We start from the raw sequence: 12,471 nt of genomic DNA on the forward strand, positions 1-12,471 counted from the left end.
GGAAGATTTCAAGTTTTAACAACCAAAGAAGAAGTGAAGCTTTTCCAGTTCTCTTTCTCTAGCAGCTGGTATCACAGCTCTGCCTATATAGTTATTAACCTTGGCAAATTGTCCTAACTATCACTAGCATTATATAAATGTACACAACATTATCTTACTGAAGGTTGGATTTACACATTCTTATGCAGCAGCTACTTGATTTAAATAGAAAGTTTTCAATATTTCAGTGAGAAAGGCTCCAATCCAACAATGATTTAGTCTGGAGCAGATTTTGCTCAAGATTATATATTTTTGTTTGTCAGATAATTTTGCAGCAAACATTTGGGGAAAAAAAAAATATATATATATATGTAAAAAACTCCAGTTTCCACCCAGTTCTAATCTTAAATATCTGTAAAGCACAAAGGACTCTCCCCAGTGAAACACTTAATGTATCAGTTCCTCCCAGTCCAGGAAGATTAATTATCATGTGTAAGTAAATAAGAATTGTTTTCAATTCATTTCCAGATGTAGGAATATTGAGACTACATCAATAATGACTGAATAAAAAGCTGAGCCCTGGGTTTCGGACTCCCTCGAACGATTTGGATCAAGAGTTCATTCAGATTATGTTACGGCTAACAGCTACACACAACATTTGGCTCAGGTTCAGTTTCTTTGCGTGTAAGGCCAGGATAGACCTTCAGTTCATCTCCTTCAACTCTCTTCTCAGCCCACACAATTATATTTCACTCACATAGTTCTACGCTGAGCCCAGTGACATTAATTAAATGAGAGTATTTCAGAAATCAAGAGACAAAACTCGCCTGCTCTAGGCAGAGAGAAGGAAAGACCAGGACTTTGCCGTGTCAGAGAGCTGATAAAGGTGACCATGCCTGGGATTTGTCTCATGTAACTTCACTTGTCTTTAAGGTAGATTTCTGCATCTGCTCTCACCACGCTTGTACTCCACTGTAGTCAGTAGAGAGCAAGGGCATTTCTCGTGCACAGTTCATCTGCTTTGACTGCTTCAGGATGAGCCCTAGTGCCCTGCTGCTGTTCATTGAAGGGTGACCACCTTGGGCATGGACAGCTGTGATACAAGTAGCTGAGGGTCATGTAAGAATATCCTCACCTTTTGTGTCCATGCCACCAGCACCAAAAATAAAGGCAGGTTTCAGGCTCTTAATTTAAGGCCCTATTGATTTAACCAAGCAAAGTTTCAGCCTAGCAATCCAAACACACGAGAGCATATGGACTGGGATTTCCAGTTTGGCACTGCACCTACTGCTAAGGACAGCTGTCTGTCATGCAAAAGTATCTTCAAGGCTAAGATGGGTCTGACTGCATTCTCTTTCTTTATGAAAGTGAGAAATTATATTATTGTCCCTTTACTCTCATGAGAGGCGCTTAAATGGAAAAGAGCCCTTGAATTCTGTTAAATATTATCAGGCTCTATTTTATTCTAAATTATTATGTAGATTAGGCAGTGCCTAACACTCAAAATTAAATATGAGTAACACAAAATAAGAATAAATTAAAAGATTGCAAGATGTGCTGGCCACTCCACTTTTGTTGTAATATTCTTAACACTGCATGACTAGAGGTGCTGGTTAAGAGAATTCAGTTTGATCCCCATGGAAATGTGCTATGAAGGAAAATAAACTATAGAAAAAGTGAATTTTGGAAATAAAAGTCCTACAAGCAATTGTTCCCTGCTTATCTAGCCAGGATTAGAAAATACAGACTAGTGCAATGCAATCTCTTCCAACATTTCATCTCAGCCATCACGTGTTTCAACTCTCTTCTGAAAGAATAGCCTCTAGGAAGAGGGCTGAGCGCAAAATTCACAGCACATAAATTAGCCTCCTTCTCCAGCTAGTGGGATATTGAGAGGAGACTGGAATTGCTTTGTTACTCAAATGTATTTGACATACTCTTTTGCCATTTTTTTTAAACTCTCTTGGCTATTAAATGCTTTGCCCTGAATAGTTGTGATCCCTATTTAAAGGTGAATTGCTTTCCTTAAATCTAATAAATGAGCAGCTTGGCTTATGTGAGCAAACGTAGCAGTTTTCACCAGAACTTGCATCCACAGTGGTGATATTGCTATTTGAAAGCAAGAGTATGAACAATCACAAAAAATTAATGGAAAATTGGAACAAAAGAGGGGCAGACAGGGTAAAAGAGACCTTCTAGAAAATCTGAATGTTTATGGATTACTTAAGCTTAACTCTCCACCTTCATATACATCCTATAGCCCATTGGAGAGTCTCAACATGTCCACACAACAGAACACATTACACATACAGCACGCAAGACACATTAAGAAATTTGATATTAGGTTTCCCACTGATTTCTGAGCGAGTGGATGTATGGTTGACTGTCTGCCTTTTTCCCTTTTCCCAGCACGCCTGGATACCTAGTTTTGCTGTCATCAGTCCAAACACATGCTCTATTTTCCCCTCTTTCTGAGCAAAACTCTTATTGCCGCTCCCCCTCCCCAACACATTACTCTTTCCCCTCTTTCATTGCTTCGAAGCAGTAGTGCCTGCCAGGAATGTGAGGGATTCAGAGGGTGTATAGAGCAGCCTGGGGAAGGGGCCAAGAGGAGAGAATCACCCATCTTTGGCCCAGAACATGAGGCTTTCAATCTTTGTACTAGTCCCTAGAAAAATCAGGAACCAGGAGGATCAGAAGAAAGTGGCTTGCTCGGCCAGTACATGTGTCTATGAGTGTGTGTGCATGCACTTTAACATGGAATCTATACCAGTGATTAAATGGTCTTTAAATCAAAGCCAATAGATAAATAAGGGAACTATTCCAAAACCAAGGGGGTTAAAAAACACTCTGCATGCACCTGCTGGAGACGCTGTGCTGCTGGCTCTACATTTCAACTCTAACCTGTATTTGATATGGTGTTGTTGCAGCTGTGGGTTGGGGTGGTTTATTTAAGTGGCTCCAAATGCTTGTCAGTGTGGCAACCAGCTGAATACATAAAACAGGCTCTCCAAACCCTTTATGGCCCAGGGTCAGAGTAAATGGAATAATAAAATCCAAATGCTTTTGTCTCATTTTCCATCACCCAAGCCTTCCGCATAAATCTACAGCTTTGCAATGACCTTCGCATTCAGTGTCGGGGATGAGGCCGCAGGTCTGAGATACATTTGGTCTTCATCTTAGGTCTTTAAAAGCTTTTTCCAATTAATTTTAACTGACTTCCATAAGGATCAAGTACAGTTTCCTCCTCCCAGCCCCCTCGCTCCACATCCCACCCCCTTTCTCTCCTAGCCAGCATCTTCTTCAACCAGTCATTTGGGGGAACGCTAGAGAATAATGCTATTGATCACATTATATGTGGTAGCACCAACAGCAAAGACATTTACAGAATGAGTGATTTAGAAAATGGGAAGTGAGAGATTTCTTTAAGGAGTTTTAATTTGATGTCTTCCTCACTGCTGGGTGTCTGGTTTTATTTATTTCTCTACTGCCACATTATCCCCACTCAGATGTCATCGGGGGGGACCCACAGTCTCCTGTACACATGTTTACAAAGGGTAGGTCACTATTAAACTAAAATATATATGTTTGGGTTTAGTGAATCAAAAATCACCTTGTCTGGAATTAACTGCTGAGGGCTGCTCCTTCCCCCTCCCCATCTGATCTAAATTAGATGTAAAGCCACATCTACATGCTTCAGTTATAATGAAGAGAAACTCATGCCTCTGTCAGAATGAAGTCCTCTAGACACTTCCATACGTCCTGACCTTAAGAACATGAGGATCTCCCCTCCGAATTCCCAAGCAGGATTTTAACAACCAGCTAATAAAACGGTGCCTAAAAAACTGCTCGTTCCTAGTTTTGGGCCAGACTTTGAGAGCTGTAGTGAGTGTTAGGGGACACATTCACAACCCAGAGTTTCTATGTTTATTGTGGCTCCATTGGCTTCCATAGAGCTGAACAGATCTACACGAGCAGAAGTCTTGGCCCATACTGTGCAGATTCAGTCAATAAAACAAACAGTCAGGTACCTCACTACTGGGGACTTGGGCTCAATTAACTTTAGACAAAACAAGGAGCAAAAACATCCGTAAGACAGCTGCCTTCCTGTGGCCTGCCCAAAGGAAAACAGCAACTAGCTGGGATCTCCAAAGAAAATCTATATTTCTTGAGATTTCCTGTCCAAAATTTTAAACATTTTAAAAACTAAGGAAGTTCTGATCATGTTGGCTCAGCACCAAAGGACCTGTCTCCCTAATCAAATTAAGGACTCCTACCTGATGGTTTATGAGATTTATCTACCACTAATGCAAACCCCAGCCATTGACATTCATGGAGTTGCACCCCTTGATATGCTGAGAAAACAAGGCTCTTTGTTTGGTGTCAACTTACCCAATTTTGGGGGAAAGAAGGAAAGAAATGCTAGTCTAGTTAGAGAAATGTAAGGAAAAAGGAAAAAAAAAAAAAAAAAAAGGAAACAAACAAACACAGAAAGCAGGTGTTTAGCCAGTCAATTAATTTATATGGCTTCTAGCACAGTACAGGGCATTAACACTACCCCAGCACTGCACACAGGTGGCAGGGTGCATGTTCAGGAGGCGGGCAGGCAGCAAGACATACTGCAAATTTTCTCCCTGAGCAACGCAATTACAGAAACAACTGCAAATAACTTTGTGCTGATCCCCAGTGATGCATTCAGCAGTCCCTAATCTTCCAAATGTCTGCTTATGTGTTGGTATGAAAGCTATGGCATTCCTTCAGCCCTCACCTATGGAGAAACATCTGGGCTTTCCTATCAATTCTTTATTTATGGTTTTCTCTTTGAGCACATTGAAAAGGGAGTCAAGTGAAGATCATTAATACAATCCTGAGAATGCAAGAAGATACAGAAACACTGGGGAAATGTATGAACAAGACACAGAACACACGTACTTCTACCTGGAACGTTTTGAAAGCGATTTTCAGGCATGTAAGCTTATAAGAGAAGGAAACAGGCACAGGGTAAAACAATTCAACCGTGCCATATAGGGAGGCAGCAGCTGAACTCACATCTCCTGCCTCAATTCTCCATGTGAGCTCCAGGAGCTTCTCTCTGTGCCTCGGTTTCACATGTGAAACTCTAAATGCTTAATTGAGAGGCTGCGTTTCCCCTGGAGTGGAATCAAATGAAACACTCAAGCTAGACACTCAAGTAGGCTTACTGGTTTAATTTAAAAGCGAGGGGGACTGGTAGCAGGGAGCTCCCGGTCAGGGGTCATTTGTTGGGGAATATACTTCTCACCTTTGTGTTCCTCAGGGCTGGGTTCTGGCAAATTTAATGACATTTGGCATGTCCACCTGCTCTATCAGTTTATCCTTGAATTAGACAGCTAAGTCCAGAGTAGCTTGAGAGCTTCTTTGGGTCTTAATTTTTAATTTTTGGGGCTTTTTAAGATTCACATTATAGTAATACTAATGGTAGCAGCAGTAGAAGGAGTAGGACCCTACAATGTATGAGGAAAAAAAAAAAAAAATCGATGCAACACATGATGCAGTTTGCCTGGAGGAATGACGTTAATTTGGAGCATTCAGCTTTCCCCTGGCGTCTGCTTTGTGATTATACAGAAATAGGAATTTCACAGGATCTTGATCCAGGGGATGAAGCTGACTTCATTCCTTTTTAAGACTTTGCATTTCAGACCAAACATCTGTTTGAAACTTGAGAAGAAATTCACATGATTTAGACACAAAGCCATGAGTCAATTAGATGTCCAGCATGCATGGTCAAGATCCTTGGCTCTGATCCTCTGAAAAATTAGCACGTAAGTAATTTTATACACATAAGAATGCCCAGTACATTCAATGGGATTACTCCGGGTTATTAAGCTTTTCCCAAGGCAGGGTTCTCAGTTGGAAACAAACCACAAACCACATCAAGTTCATACCGTTCTCATACAAACATTTTGCACTTCTGAAACCAGAAGAATTTTCTCTTCACAGCTCTGTAATCATCACTCAGCAGTGGGGATACTCCTGAAGGAGATTTCTGACTCTGCCAGAAGCCAGCGATGGGTTGAGAGGTGCCGAAACTCTTATTTGCAGCCCAACTAATCTATCAAAAAGGGACAGTCAAGGCACTGTTGGAGCCAAACCATTCCCAAAGAGAATGTTTTGTTTTGTCTAAAAGACATTGAATTTTGTCCACAGTTTCTTCCACAGCATCAGTGGCTTTTCACCAAGAAATTTCTTCGTCTCTTTCCCTTCTGATATGAAGAAGACCCATTCAGTGTCCAGAGGGTGGCCTGATCATCTCCATGAGCCATGGGAATGTCTGGAGAAGAGGACTTCCCTCTTAAATTACAAATTCTTGTCAGACCCAGTGGGTGAGAGACCCACGTGCCCTTGTCTAGCCGCAGAGCACAGCACACTGGCACTTTAGCTTCTGAAGCTGCCTTTTCAGTGCTGACCTTTCTATTAATGCTAATAGGGTTTGGAGAAATAAAATGTAAATTTGTGTCTAAATGGATTAGTCCAGGCTGGGGGTGGGAAGGAAAGGTGCAGAAGGGGCTATTGCTTGGAGCATTTGCACTAAAATTAAAACATTTATGTTTCAACACTTAATTTTATTAGCAATACATCGAAGATGCCTGAATGCATAATACCTTTCCCAAGTCCCTTCCATGCTCACTCAGACCCTCGGTGTGTGTGCATGCATGCAGTACCTTGCTGGACTTTTACACTATATTTACCTAATAAACGTCCTTTTCCTCTCACATTCTGTCATGGGGGTTGTTGATTGTCACATCCTGGGTTCTCCAGGGAAGAAAATAAACAGTCTTGCAAGCTTCAGCTCTGCCCCAGGAACCGTGAAACTGCAATCTGGGCTGAAAATAACCCCCTGTTTTCTATCTGCACAACACTGTGTGTGCTCATTTCTTCACATCAGCCCTGAGTTTATGCACAGGAATTGGGTAATAAGGTTAATTGGTGCTTATGAGTGCTTTACCTAGGCACAGATCTTAAGAAAGGTGAGCAAACAGCAGTATTCCCACTTTTCAGATGGGGAAATTGAGCCATAATTGGCAAAAACCTATTTGGTTGCAAGGACTGGAAGGAAAATTAAAGACCACAATGTTAACTCCAAAATGTACACCTTCACATTTGCTAAAACTTGAAAATATCATTCCTCCTCTGCTTGAACCTCAGGGGCTAACCCTGCACAAGCAAAGCTGGAGATCAGTTAGGTCAATTGCCCAATACTCTGTTCAGCAGGACAAGTCTGGAGCCATCTTATGTGGTGCGATTTGTTTTCCCTTCTTTGACAAAATAATTATGCGGTGGAAAACATACAGATTCATTAAAATCAAAACGTTTTCATAGGAATAGATCAGCTGTGGCAGAAAAACATTGGTGAGAAGAAGTTATGATATCTCATTTTGCCAACATCAAAACATTTCTGTTAATTTCAGTTCAATGTTTATATTAAAATTTGAATTTTCATGTTCTGTGTTTATATATTTTTCTTAAATTGGCACCTAACTGTTATTTAATGTTTTAATACAACACACATTTTTCAGAGCACCTTTTTTGGCTTGGAAAATATCAAAATTTCAGCTACTCATTCTGACAGAGACCCAGGTTTTACAAAATGTCAGAATTTCTTTGGAATAGAAACTCTGGGTTGTAGCCAGACCTGAGCCCTCCTTATTGTAAATGAGGCCATATTCATTAGACAGCCAGCCACGGCAAACTTATCTTACACGAACATAGATCTACAGCATCGTGGCTGGGCCAACGCAGAAATCAGAGCTGACGTATGGGGCTGACAGATTCATTCCTAATGAAACACTCCTTTATAAAAGTGATTAAGGGCAGCATGCTAGAGAAATTACTCTAAAAATCTATTGTTTTCAGTGAAGACCTGATCTCTGGAATTTTATTTAAACCACTCATTGGATTCTATAGGCTGACAGAAACCCCACTTCTGTAGAGTGCCATAAAATATCCAGCCTTTCTTTTTGCCCAGGGGTTTGATCATAAGTAGATCCCCCCCACCCCAGGTTAAGTTAACCAAGTGGTTTAGCACAGAGACAGGCAGATATCAGGCTGGGGAGTAGAAAAGAGGGCAGAAGCAATTTGGGCACCTTGTCACTGCCAGAACCGAGGCAAGTAGCTGTGCATTAAATGCAGCTTAAAACACGGTGCAGATGTGAAACACAGAGGGTAGGTACTGTATATACACACACAGGGTCCCATAAGGTAAAATAAAGGAGGGGGATGGAAAAGAGCAGATCATTCAGTAGTGGAAAAGTATCTGATTGCCTAATGTAAACTGTGATTAGTGGCTCGGTGCCTGGACAGTGAGCACTTTGCAGGCCCCCAAATACAGTCCCCAAATCAGCGTGCGTGCTGCCAATCTGTCAGGAGGTCCAGCTGTAACACTTTCTGGCATTGCAACATCTTCAGCTGGTTTGTGTCAGAGCCATCCAGTGAGGGGGGAGGTTTTCCAGAAGTTGGCTATTGAGTGTCTGTCTGCCTGGATCAAGGGTGTTGCCAGTTTAACATCCCAGCAAGGGGCCACCACATCTGGCCGCAGAGCCACGAGGGGAAGGGGAAGGCAGGGGGTGCTCCACAGGATTTGGAGCTGGGTGATACCCCATCAGGGGAAAAAGCCACCAGTCCAAAACCGCAGCACTTTGGAGAAAGTCAAGACCACTGCACAGGAGAAAAAAAAAAAAAAAAAAAAAAAAAAAAGAAAAGTTTTTGAAGTGCTCAGAGAACAGCCTAAAATTCACAAGTGGCATTGAACTCCCAAGTCAGATTGGGTCTCAAAGCCCCAACCATGCAGACCTCTCGCTGAGCCTTTTCCTCCCTGTTACAAATTGGTATTTTATTAGCTCAAAGCCAGATGCTTTTCCTTAAAACAGATTAATCTCCAGTTCATCATATCACTGGAGACCAAGTGAGGCGAGGGGTAGCAGCAGTGCCAAACATGTGTGAAGTGAACAAGACCCCCAGGTACTGTAGGGGGAGAAGGGAAAAGGAAATGATTTTTTTTTTTTTTTTTGACAAAGCACCACTCTGTTTTGATTTGGTAGCTTCGAGGTTCTTTGGTGAGGGTGGCCAAGGAGAGCAAAATCCATACAATAAACCTGGCAGCTCTATGCTCCCTCCCACCCCCCAGCACCGTATACATACATGGATGTTGCTCCTGGAGGATAAAGCTGTTCTCATCCAAGGGAAGAGGCAACAACACAACAGGCTGCAATGGAAAAGAGGAGGGCTTGGAAAAGGATTCTTTAAGAGGATCTTGAATCAAGGGTTAATTGTTTCCAAATGACCACTGTGTGGGAGACTATTATGGGATGGGCCCCATTCAGGATTGGTTTAAAGCTGCTAGTGGGTACCTTAAAAGAGGGCTAAGCAGCAGCAGCTGTTTTACATTTAAAGTGACTGAAGTGAGTAGTGAATTACTGTGGGAGACAAATGAGCCCATGACATGATTGGGCCTGGGACAGCTCTCCCAAGTGGCCACTTGTTTCATGAGAACTCCCACCCCCGGGGTCTGCATTTGGGTATCAAAGGCACCAATAGCACCAATTAATTCAGATTAGCCCAGGAGAGATGGCCAGGTTAGCTGCCTGCTCCTGGATGCACAGCTCCCATTGCTGCCATCTCCCCTGTATTTAGGATGCCTCTCTGTTGTCCCAGGCTCAAGATTTTTCTCCTTATTCCGGATTGTTTTCCCAAGGGAACCACCAGCATAAGTCAGAAGAGCACCAGCATAAGTTAGAAGACAGCAAGTCCATCAGGTTTGTGTTGGTGCAAACTATTCACAAGCAATAACAGAAAGACATAGGGTAGTGTGCTGCAGACCTTGGGTTTTGTCTCCAGAGATAAGGGCTAATGTGGGCCCTGACACAGTTCATTTCAGTGCATGCTAACAAACTCACAACCAAACCCAAATTTTGTCTAGGATGCCTCCACCCCACTACATCAGAAAATCAAAAGATCAGAATTAAGAGTCTACAGGTGGGATAAAATGACAGGACAATGCTGTCCTGGTCATGAATTTCAACCTGAAGTTTGGTTTCCAACAGCTTTGCAAGATGTGCAGAACTTCCTTTAAATCACCATTTTTTTCTTCTCCTTTTCTTTCTTTCTTTTTTTTTTTCTTCAGTACTGCCCTCAATTTGTAATACTTGGGGAGGGATGTTGCTACCTCCCACTACAACCTTTTCTCTCCCTCTTAATGCACAGCTGCAATGCGCCCAAAGCATCCTGAGCACACTCTTAGGCATTTGGCATTCAGGTCACTGACTTCCTGATGGTACCAAGGGCTAGCATCAGCCTTCCCAGAATTGAAAGGAAGAAGCAGTCCTGCATGCTATTTACTAAACTGCATTAGTCAAAATACTGCATTTTAAAACCCCCTTAAGTTGTTATACATCATCATATAAGTCATCACAAAATAGTAAGTACGAATTCCTAAGAATTATGTTGACATGGAAATTGTCAGCAGAAGTGCTGGGAAATTTACATCTCCTCATATATCTGTGGTCGTATCCTCCATAGAAATTAACATATTATAACGCTAATATTTCAAGGTAATGTTTTCTCATGAGGATGCCATATTTTATCAGTTAATATCATCTGCGTAAAAAACTATTCAATTACAGTATCAAGCAACGTGTGATTAATACTAATATCACCAACGCAATGGCAACTTTGTAAGGTGTCATCATAGCAGTTCAAGCAGCTGAAACTGAAAGCAGCAGGGAAAAAAAGTTAGGATCCTGAGTCCTGTGAGGAACAGGGGTTCTTGAGAGGAAGAATCCTGCAGGAAGCCCTCAGAAATTATTTAAATGGCTGGATATTACAAAATCATAGGATCCTCTAGGCTGGAAAAGACCTTCAAGATCATCAAGATCATATTATCAGCTGGTCACAAAGCTAAAACCTACAGTATTGAAAATGGCCGTAACACACCATTACAGCTAGGATAGTTCCCCTTCTCCCTTAACCTGTGGATTTGTTGCCAGAGATGAGTAAAGCTGTAATGAATAATTTATTCCAATCCATTTCCCTCTTCATGAATTGTCAGAAAAGGATCTTGGATTTTTTCAAATGTGTATGTTGTATGTACAACAGATCCTGTCCAAGGTGGCTATAGTAAAGCCATGGAGCTTCTTATATCTCACATGAGCCAAGGTTTCAGAGCTTTCTCCCGGCCTTTTGCCCAAGGGTGAATTTCAATCTATTCAGAAAGATCTGCCATATCATTGTGTGAATCATTTTGGGTCTGTAGCTCATCACATGCATATTCACAATTTCAAATTCAAGCTGTCTTGACAAGATGCTTAGGTCACATGGGCCATATCTGTTCCCAAATTGGAAATGGGTAATTTGGAATCAGCTTCCCCCCCTCATCCAAAACTCTCTTCCCACAGAAAAATCTGCAGCATCCCCCTGAAGTTCACTCTTCCATCCACCCTCCTGTCCACACACCTCCAGGAGAGGATTCATAGGAAGTGCTGTAAACCTGGCCCAAGTGAATTAGTTTGAATGTTAGGATAGTACAAAAAGATGCTTTTGGCAGCATTCCCCTAATTTATTTCACCAATTTAGGCAGATTTTATAAAGGCAGCAAAGCACAAAATGAAAAGGGGACTCTAACAATTCTGAATCGTAAACACATTTTGAGCAGATTGTGCAAAGCAATTCAACTAAAATTAGATTATGAAAAGTACACTAAGTAAAACTGTATTATGGAAATGTTATGAAATTAATTAATCTAAGAAGCAGCATTGCCACCAGCATGTGCTGGCCCTGTAAACTCATGAGCTCCTTTGTTCCACTCTTAGATTTCTTTCCAGATGAAGTTAACACGAGTCAGAGATGTGACATTTCTAGGTCTGCGATCCCAGTGAGTATTGTGACCTATTACAGTTTTTCATTTGATCCTTAATTTGAGTTTGGCCAGTGACACTCGCATCCACTAAGAATTGCTCTGGTAACCATAGATTGACAGCTAGTTACGATCAGCCCAGCATTTCTTTAATAGGTTTAGTTACCAGTGTGGGTTGTTACTCAGCTCAGCAAATAAATAATGCATTTTCAATTAATACACAAATCTTAGAAGGGTTTGTACAGTATGTATGGCTAAATGAAGAAACACATTATAATTATATAGTAATTTGTTAAAATGATCGTTAATACTTCTGATGTTAATTATCTAATGGCAAAAAATTACGGAGGGTACAAGCAATTTACCCTTTGTAATTGCTTACTAGGTTGCAGGATAATCATTTTGTTTTCTTCCTATAGCACTATTTATTGCATTTTTATTCTGACAGTAGCAGAAGTGTTTGTGAGGTCAAAACTTAGCACATACTTTTCTTAAGAAATGAGACCACATTTTTGGTACCAGTTCAACAGAGAGCATCCAACCATGATTGCTGCATGCAGTCTTCACTTAAAACAAGTATTGGAAAGACCACAATACAAAGTGAA

General features: G+C 41.4%; 1 long non-coding RNA gene across 1 annotated transcript; it reads right to left on the reverse strand.

Annotated features, from left to right (window-relative positions):
- Positions 1-5,881: 5,881 nt before the first annotated feature.
- Positions 5,882-9,296, reverse strand: LOC110351231 (uncharacterized). The gene is made up of 2 exons (XR_002398378.4): positions 9,157-9,296; positions 5,882-8,673 (listed from the first exon to the last, which is right to left on the reverse strand). It is a non-coding gene; the product is annotated as an uncharacterized lncRNA (long non-coding RNA).
- Positions 9,297-12,471: the final 3,175 nt, after the last annotated feature.

Source organism: Anas platyrhynchos, chromosome 11, assembly GCF_047663525.1.
Source record: "Anas platyrhynchos isolate ZD024472 breed Pekin duck chromosome 11, IASCAAS_PekinDuck_T2T, whole genome shotgun sequence".
NCBI lineage: Eukaryota > Metazoa > Chordata > Aves > Anseriformes > Anatidae > Anas > Anas platyrhynchos.